Genomic DNA, 9572 nt, shown 5'->3' with positions numbered 1-9572 from the left:
AAATAATCGCCGGGCATAGATCAAAATTATTTCACTTCGTGTCATTTCTGTCTCTTTGTTAAGAGTGTAGAATAAAACTATGGATGTCAAGGGTTGTTCAGAGAAAAAGGTGTGTAAGTTTTGATATTGGCTATAATTGGTACGTAATCTGTTCCAAATTTCGTACATTCTGGATAAGAAAAACGTCTTTCGTATGTTTAAAGTCTGCAATTAGATATAGGCATATATCCCAGATATAGTACACTAGCTGAACCTGGCCTGCTCCGCTGCGCCTTCATTAACACTACGCGAAAAATAAATATGTTAAAACCATATGTATCTGTTCAGAACAATTTGCTTATCTACTCCCACACAATATACCCCTATACCCCCTTACGATATCAAAAAATTCTATAGCCTATTGCTCCTTCCAGACCATATTCGTACGCTACTACCTAATACCTTTCATTTGAGTCCTATATTGTTATTATCGTCCAATATGTTTAGTTGAGGGGGTTTTGGGGTCGGGGCGGCCGCCTAGGTATTTTTAATATCAAGTACTCTCGCATACCTTTCATTTGAGTCTCAAACTGTCCCAATCGGTTTACTTCTATTTTTTAGGGGCGCTTCGGGGGCAATGGGGAGGGTCAGCCCCCCCATCGGTTCATAACCTGATGTAGCCGCCATATAAACCGACCTTGGGTCTTGACTTCTATTACTCAATTTGCCTGACATTTTGTAGGCGGTGTTTTTCTATGACTGGTGTTTTTCTATTCGAAAGAGTCGTTTAAAGAACTTGACAAATGCGATCCATGATGGAGGGTATAAAAGATTCGCCCCGGCCGAACTTAGCATGTTTTCATTTGTTTTTCGATTCTATCCCACTGTGTGATATTTTACTATAGGATCAAATATTTCGGATATTATTTTGACTGTGGGGTTATACCTCTTCATTTCCTTCTTCTTCTTACCAAATATATGTGTCTCCTCTCCTGCCTGATCTATGAATTATATCTCAACGTGATCGATGTTTTCTTAATATTTTAGCATTCGTCAGAAACTAAAAGAACTTTTTTTCTCCTGGTGTATTTACGACATTGGCTACTATCGTCATACGGAATGTAAATAACAGGTACAGCAAAAAAAACACGAACCGTTTTCTTTTCTCTCCTCTTCGAGAAATTTGGTGGTGATTTGTTTTTGTTTGCTAACTATTGTCCGAACAGGGAGGCAACAACGTCTCCGTCTAAACGTCGACTATGAATAATTTGCTTTGGTTTTTTTAAAATGGATTTCATCTGGGATCGTTTTCTATCTACGTTGCTTGTCGTTGCGCTTCAATGGTGGACTTTGGTGATTTCCATTGAAAAACACTTACCTCTATTTGTCTTCAACCAAGTCTCGTAGATTTTCTGTCTACCAATGATGGGGGCAAGCAACACTTATTTGGGCTATTCATTAAGGAAAGGGGCAGGGGAGGAATGACCAAGAAATCGTTTAAGGATGCTCTACGATTATGGCAATGTTATGCAGTCTAGCTACAATAAAGTGGTTTAAAGTTGAGCATTATTTTACGATTTTGTGGAAAAAGTAGAGCAACAAGTTTTAATATGAGTACAAGGAAATTGTTTTTTTATTTGCTGTTTATTTGAAATTTGCATTATATTCGCATACCCAAAATAGCGGAAATGAAAAACAAGTATTTGAAGAACCAAAACAAGAGAAACCAAAGACCGTAAATGCAAATGCAAATGAAAATTTTGTCCATGAACATTCCACTAAGGAACAGGGGCAAACTTCTCACATATCTATGAGTGCAGTCCGATTCAAGTTTAAGCTCAATGATAAGGGGCCTCCTTTTCAAAGCCAAGTCCGAACAGCGTGCCGCAGTGCGACACCTCTTTGGAGAGAAGTTTTACATGACATAGTACCTCACAAATGTTGACAGCATTAGGAGGGAATTACCACCACTGAACATTTTTTTCTGATGTTCTCGCCAGGATTTGAACCCAGGCGTTCAGCGTCATAGACGGACATGGTAACCTCAACGCTACGGTGGCCTCCCAAGTACAAGGACCGTAAGTATGTTAAACAGACTCAGAAATTAGGCCCATTGGGATACCTTTTTATACCCACCACCGAAGGATGGGGGTATATTCATTTTGTCATTCCGTTTGCAACACATCGAAATATCCATTTCCGACCCTATAAAGTATATATATTCTTGATCAGCGTAAAAATCTAAGACGATCTAGACATGTCCGTCCGTCTGTCCGTCTGTCTGTTGAAATCACGCTACAGTCTTCAAAAATAGAGATATTGAGCTGAAATTTTGCACATATTCTTTTTTGTCCATAAGCAGGTTAAGTTCGAAGATGGGCTATATCGGACTATATCTTGATTTAGCCCCCATATAGACCGATCCTACGATTTAGGGTCTTAGGCCCATAAAAGCCACATTTATTATCCGATTTTGCTGAAATTAGGGACAGTTAGTTGTCTTAGGCCCTTCGACATCCTTCGTCAATTTGGTCCAGATCGGTTCAGATTTGGATATAGCTGCCGTATTGACTGATTCGCCGATTTAGGGTCTTACGCCCATAAAAGACACATTTATTATCCGATTTTCCTGAAATTTGAGACAGTGAGTTAAGTTAACCCCCCTACTTCTCCATTATGGCACAGATCGGTCCAGATTTGGATATAGCCGCCATATAGGCCGATCTTTCAGTTTTTGGTTTTGGGGCCATAAAAAGCGCATTTACTGTCCGATGTCGCCGCAATTTAGGACAGTGAGTTGTGTTAGGTCCTTCGACATCCTTCTTCAATTTCACTCAGATCAGTCCAGATTTGGATATAGCTGCCATATAGACCGATCCACCGATTTAGGGTCATAGGCCCATAAAAGCTACATTTATTACCCGATTTTGCTGAAATTTGGGACAGAGAATTAGATTAAGCCCCTTCACATATTTCTGCAATTTGGTCGAGATCGATCAAGATTTGCATATAGCTGCCATACAGACCCATCTCTCGATTTAAAGTCTTGACCCATAAAAGGCTCATTTCTAATCCGATTTCACTGAAATTTGACACACTGACTTATGTTATGCTTTTCGATATCCCTGTCGTATATAGTTCAGATCGGTTTATTTTCAGATAAAACTACTAAAAAGACAAATATTTTGTTATATACAATTGAACAATGACTTGTACTTATTAGTATTTGGTCCAAATCGGAACATATATTGATATAGCTGCTATGGGGCATAAGGTATGAATTTTGCACCGGATTTTGACGAAAGGTGGTTTACATATATACCCGAGTTGTGGTATGCAAAGTTCTGCCCGGCCGAACTTAACGCCTTTTTACTTGTTGTCTTTAAAATGTAAGAGCAAAGTCTTGGATGGGTGTTGAACATAAGAGCCCCTCAAACAAGCTACACGCTAGTCTTCCACGGCGCCAAAGCTTTAATAACTTTTAAGAAATTTTCGCCGTTTTTAGTCGCCTTATATCGATTTGCTCATCATTTCCGTAATCCCCTCTAATATTTTGAGATTTTGATGCTGTTCATCTTGATTTCCATGATATTTTCAAGCCATTACTGCAATGGGTAATTTTGTTGTTTTGGTTTTTTTATTTGCTTTACTGCCTTTCGTTTCAAGCTTTGAAGCGTTTCAGTCAATGGCAACATATCCACGAATCAAATGATGTGCAAATGAGAAAAATCAACAAAACATTCTGAAATAAAACCCAAGACAAGACTACCAACAACAAGCCAGCAAACAAACCCAACAAACACGCTTGAAATCTTGGTATTTATGTTGGGACTCGAGAAAAAAAAAGTATTTCATATATTTGGCTTTCAAAAGATCCCATTGAAAATCTAAAAGCAGACAACCAGTTCGTAAGGCAAGAGCCAACCAAAGCGCGACAGTGAAACAAATAAGGAGTTAAATGTATGGGGTAAAGGGAAACCATTCGAGTATTACATCAAGAACAAGTCAGAGTTTTTAGTGTTTTAACTTCCATCATATTTGCTCAGACCCATGGACGGGGTGTTTGAATGCTTCACCAGCATCCGGCTGTTGAACTTTCAGACATGCATTTGCGACACATGTATTAAATCACTATTTAATCGTCGAACAAGACTAATAACATTGCCAACTAGTGCAAGGCCATTCATTACTTATTCTTAGCCAGCCCGCTGCTACCCATGCTAAGATAAGACCTTGAATCGTTACAAAGAGCAGATACCCTCTGCTACCTGCTCTCTCTACTAGGTACCATCATTTTATGAGGGCCACTCGCGCCGAGCACACGTTGCTCTAATTTGGGAAAGTTTACTTTTGTCTGCAAACCCAAATCCTTTTAGCACCGCTCTAGTAAGTAGCTGCTGCTAGCTGTTGTGTCTAACCCTTTTACATTTCTTAGATTTTCCTTTGTCCTGTATGCCCTAAATATTTACCACACCATAGATTTCCTCATAATTACTCGATTGTTTACAAACATAACTCGCTTAACAGCTCAAAGGGTTTATTGCTGAGTTTAAGCGTAAATCCGCGCCCTAATTAGTCTGAGGTTGTAAACTCATAAATGCGGTGCTTTAGTATTTTTTCCTTTTTGCTGTGTTTAAAAGGATTTACTCTAAAAACTCTCAAAATGTCGATGCAAACATAGGGTAAACCTTGCAATGGTCTATGGTATGTAAATATAATTAGATAAAATAGTATCTATGGGCGTCCGTCCATCCGCTTAATGCTATTGAAAACTAGCAGAAAAAAAAGGATTTTCTTTCAATATTTCGATTTGTGGGAAAATCCCCATCAGCCCACAATATGTTTGCGAGATGTTGTAAATGCTTCCAAAATATTTTCTTTTGATTCAAACTAAATGGCAGGAACTGATTTTGGCTAGGACAAATGTGAGAAGTTTCGTAAAAGTAGGTCGATATGCAAATCAAAAATTAAGGGCGTTTATCTAAATCACCTAATTGAAGCAAATTGAAATGAAATAAAATAAACAAGTAAAAGCGTGCTAAGTTCGGCCAGGCCGAATCTTATATACCCTCCACCATGGATTGCATTCAGCCAAATCGGATAATACTTGCGCGCTTTAGAAGCTCAAGATCTCATATCGGTTTATATGGCAGCTATATCAGGTTATGGACCGATTTGAACTATTCTTAGCACAGTTGTTGAAAGTTAAAACTAAACATGCCATGCAAAATTTCAGCTAAATTGGATAATAATAAGAGTCAAGATTCCAGATTGCTTTATATGGCAGCTATATCAGGTTATGGACCGAATTCAACTATTCTTACCACAGTTGTTGAAAGTCATAACAAAATAACTCATGCAAAATTTCAACCAAATCGGATAAGAATTGTGCCCTCTAGCGGCTCAAGAAGTCGAGATCCCAGATCGGTTCATATGGCAGCTATATCAAAACATGGACCCATTTACAATACCAACCGACCTACGCTAATGGGAAGTGTTTGTGCAAAATTTCAAGTGGCTATCTTTATTCCTTTGAAAGTAAGCGTGCTTTCGACAGACAGACGGACGGACATTTAAGTCATGTCGACTTAAAATGACATGACGATCAAGAATATATATACTTTATGGGGTCTCCGACGAATATTTCGAGGAGTTACAAACAGAATGACGAAATTAGTATACCCCCATCCTATGGTGGAGGGTATAAAAATATTTAACAAAAATAACAAATAAAATAAATAAATAAACGGAGCCACCGTCTTGTAAAGGTTTGAATCTTGGTAAGGACATAACAAAATTGTAAAAAAAAAACAGAAAGACAAATTTATGAGAGAATTTAACAATTAAGACAAAGTTACTGATACAATAAACAATTAAGAAGTTAAGTAAAAACGTGTTAAGTTCGGCCTGCCGAACTTTGGATACCAACCACATGGAAAAATTAACCAGCCTCTCTTATTACAACTCCACTATCATATCCATAATAATATGTAAATGGGGGCTGGTATGGATCATATTTCATTCAGGTCCCGAGAACTCTTATACAAGGGGGGCGGACCCTCCCCTTTACCCGAAAAGTACTACGCAAAAATAAAAGTGGACTATATGGGACTCTAATGAAAGGTACTTATGAGTAGAGTACGAATTTCACATCAAAAATTGGGTTCAAGTAACTGGGGAGCCGCCCAGTTACGTATGGCGTTACATGTTCGCGAATGTGAAGCGAGTATACAAAACGAATAACCCTATTAAAAACAAGCTGCACTTTTCTAATAACAACCCCAGGAACACCCGAATAAACTTCAATACAATATATCGGGTTGCCCAAAAAGTAATTGCGGATTTTTCATATAGTCGGCGTTGACAAATTTTTTCACAGCTTTTGACTCTGTAATTGCATTCTTTCTTCCGTCAGTTATCAGCTGTTACTTTTACCTTGCTTTAGAAAAAAAGTGTAAAAAAGTATATTTGATTAAAGTTCATTCTAAGTTTTATTAAAAATGCGTTTACTTTCTTTTAAAAAAATTCGCAATTACTTTTTGGGCAACCCAATAGAAAAATTGGCATAATTACCGCATTGCAAACTTTATTCTTACATTCAAGGACAGACACAATTATAAACCGTAAAATTTTCTCAACATGAACTTAACTTTGGATACAACAGAGTTTATATGAGACTGAAAGCCCAAATCACTGTCAAAAATAAAACCAAGACATTTAAAGACATTTAAACAAAGGCAATATTAACATTACTAACACGTACTGAAGCATGAATTAAATAATAATCGATAATCTAATACAGAATCATAAATGAATAGTCAATTACACTTTGGAGTACATCAGGAAAATCTGAATCACACATAAACAGAAGTTGAACATCATCTGCAAACGCAAAAGGCAAACAATTATGGGACGACTCTAAGTCAAACGCACTATTCATAAACATAATAAACAAGTAAAAAGGCGTTAAGCTTGGCCTGGCCGAACTTTGGATACCCACCACCTCGGGTATATATATTAACCAACTTTCGTCTTAAAACGATGAAAAATTCATAATTTATGCCCCCTTAGCAGCTATATCGAAATATGGTCCGATATGGACCAAATTCGGCACGTACATTGAGTAATCTAAAAAGTAGATATCATTGTTCAATTTTGTAAAATATACACAATATTGGTCTTTTTGGTAGCCACATGCAAATATAGACTGATCTAAACCATATACTAGACGGATGTCGAAAAGCCCAACATAAGTCACTGTGTCTATATTCAGAAATCGGGAACAAGACTTTAAATCAAGAGATCGGTTTATATGGCAGTTATATCCAAATCTGAACCGATCTGGTCCTAATTGAAGAGGGGTGTCGGGGGGCCTAACACAACTCACTGTTCCAAATTTCGTCGACATAAATGCGTCTTTTATGGGCCCAAAACCTTAAATCGAGAGATCGGCCCATATGGCAGCTATATCTGCATATACACCGATCTGAACCATATTTGAGTTGGATATCGACAGGCTTTAATTAACTCACCATATCAAATTTCAGCGAAATCGGATAATACGGCTGCCCTTTATATTTCGGGATTAGAGAATACAAAAACAAATATTAATCATGGAAAATCGATTTATTGTTTTTCAAAATATTCCCCATTAAGATCTATACACGTTTGCATTCGTTTGAAACAATTGTCGGAGCACTTTTGTTTTGGTATCTGCAAAACATGCATTCTGAACGCATCCAACGGATCCAATGCGAACAAATTTTTTTGACGGTCAAATGTTCATGCAATATTGAATGTATGCTGGTTCCACTAATGCCTAAATCTCAATCTCACGATAGGTCACATGACGATCTTACAATATGAGTTGGCGCACAGCATCAATTGTTTTTGGAGCAACACGAAATTCGTCTTTGAGTGAACTACCACGGGTGAATTCACCATACCATCGTGAAACACTGGTACTTAATGGAGCTTCATCGCCTAAAACTTAATTTATGTTCTGGTCAAGTCTTACAAGGGAGCTGTTAGTTGGCAAATTGCAACACAAGGTTTGTCCAATCGCAAAATATTAAAGGCAACCCTCGTATTTGGCACTTTCTTAACGAATTAAGCTAGAACTCTAAACTTTGCTTTAGGTATACAAATAGGGCATAACCTTAAAAACAAAACAAAATCGATAGGATACATGTAGGCAGGGACGTAGCCTGGATTTTATATTTTTTCAAAATCGAAAATTGCCAAAATTCTTGTTACTGTGAAATTCACTGTTTTTTGAAAATTGTGGTAGCTATTGGGTGCAGGAACTGGCACATCGGCGGTGCCATTTGGTCATAAAGTCAAAGCTGAAATTTACACTTATTGCCAACACAGTGCAAATATCTTTTAGAAGTTGAATTTTTGGTTTCGAACGGTAGACAACGAAAAAACAAAATCTAGCTCGAATTAGGAATCGAAATGAAATTTGGATTGGCGTAAAGTAGACGACTGAAACCAGTTACAACAATTTTCCCGTTAAATTTTGGGGGAAAATTGGCTTGCCAAAGGAAGCAATTGTTTATATACCAAAAAACAAACGAAAAAATTTCTCAAAATTCCTAGGAGTGAGATTTCTGGAATCCATTTTAATGTCTTGTTGCATTTGATGGTTTCATGGCAATTATCCTACTTCTTTTCACAGCAGGTTCTATTTTATGCCAAAATCACTAAATCCAGCTTTCTTCGCTAAATGGTCATAAAATATTAAGAAAATTGTTTTTTTGTTGTAGTGGTTTAGGAAATTAAAAGATTTTTTTTTAATTTTTAAAAATCAAAATATTTGGAAAAATTGCTACGTCGATATAATCTCTCTAAATTATGAATATACTAGCATATGCCCGGACGCTTCGCTGTCCCCGATGGTACACCGAAAATCAAGGTGTAATTGTATTGCAATTTTAACAACTTTAGCCTTATCCGTAAAACGAATTTTACGAATTTTAAAAATAAAAATCTAGTCGGTTGATAAAGACGGTCACTGAGTGTAACTGTATCGCAATTTTCAGATCTTTAGCTCAATCCGTAAATAAAGAACAATTTTGTACGTTTTAATACCTAAATGTACAAATTTCAAAACAATCTTCTAGTCATCCATTACATACTGCCAAGATGTACCTGTATCTCTAATGCCACAGATGTTGCTCAGTCTGTAAGTAAAGTACCACTTTGTACATTTTATTTTTTAGTCGTCAGGTACATACTGCCAAGATGTGCCGATATCGCAAATTTCAGATCTATAGTTCAATATATAAAGAACGTTCTAAATAGTACCAATTACAGCACATAAGTACTTTTTTCCACTCCTTGTACGATTTCAAAATTTCATATTTGGTACAACTTATCGTATATTTGTCAAGACATCGTTCATTTTTGGCAATTTCTTTAATTTTACTCTTCTCCGTTTACAGTTAAACTAAATAAGCTATTTCGTACTTTTTGGTACCAAATAACTTAGATAGCCAACATATATTTCGTAGTAGTAGAATCTACATGTTAAATTTCAGAGCTCTAGTTCGTTCGTAAAGAAAGTATGGAATGGTACCAAATACCACACT

Source organism: Stomoxys calcitrans, chromosome 1 (assembly GCF_963082655.1).
Source record: "Stomoxys calcitrans chromosome 1, idStoCalc2.1, whole genome shotgun sequence".
Classification (NCBI taxonomy): domain Eukaryota; kingdom Metazoa; phylum Arthropoda; class Insecta; order Diptera; family Muscidae; genus Stomoxys; species Stomoxys calcitrans.
This window is presented reverse-complemented; position numbering follows the sequence as displayed.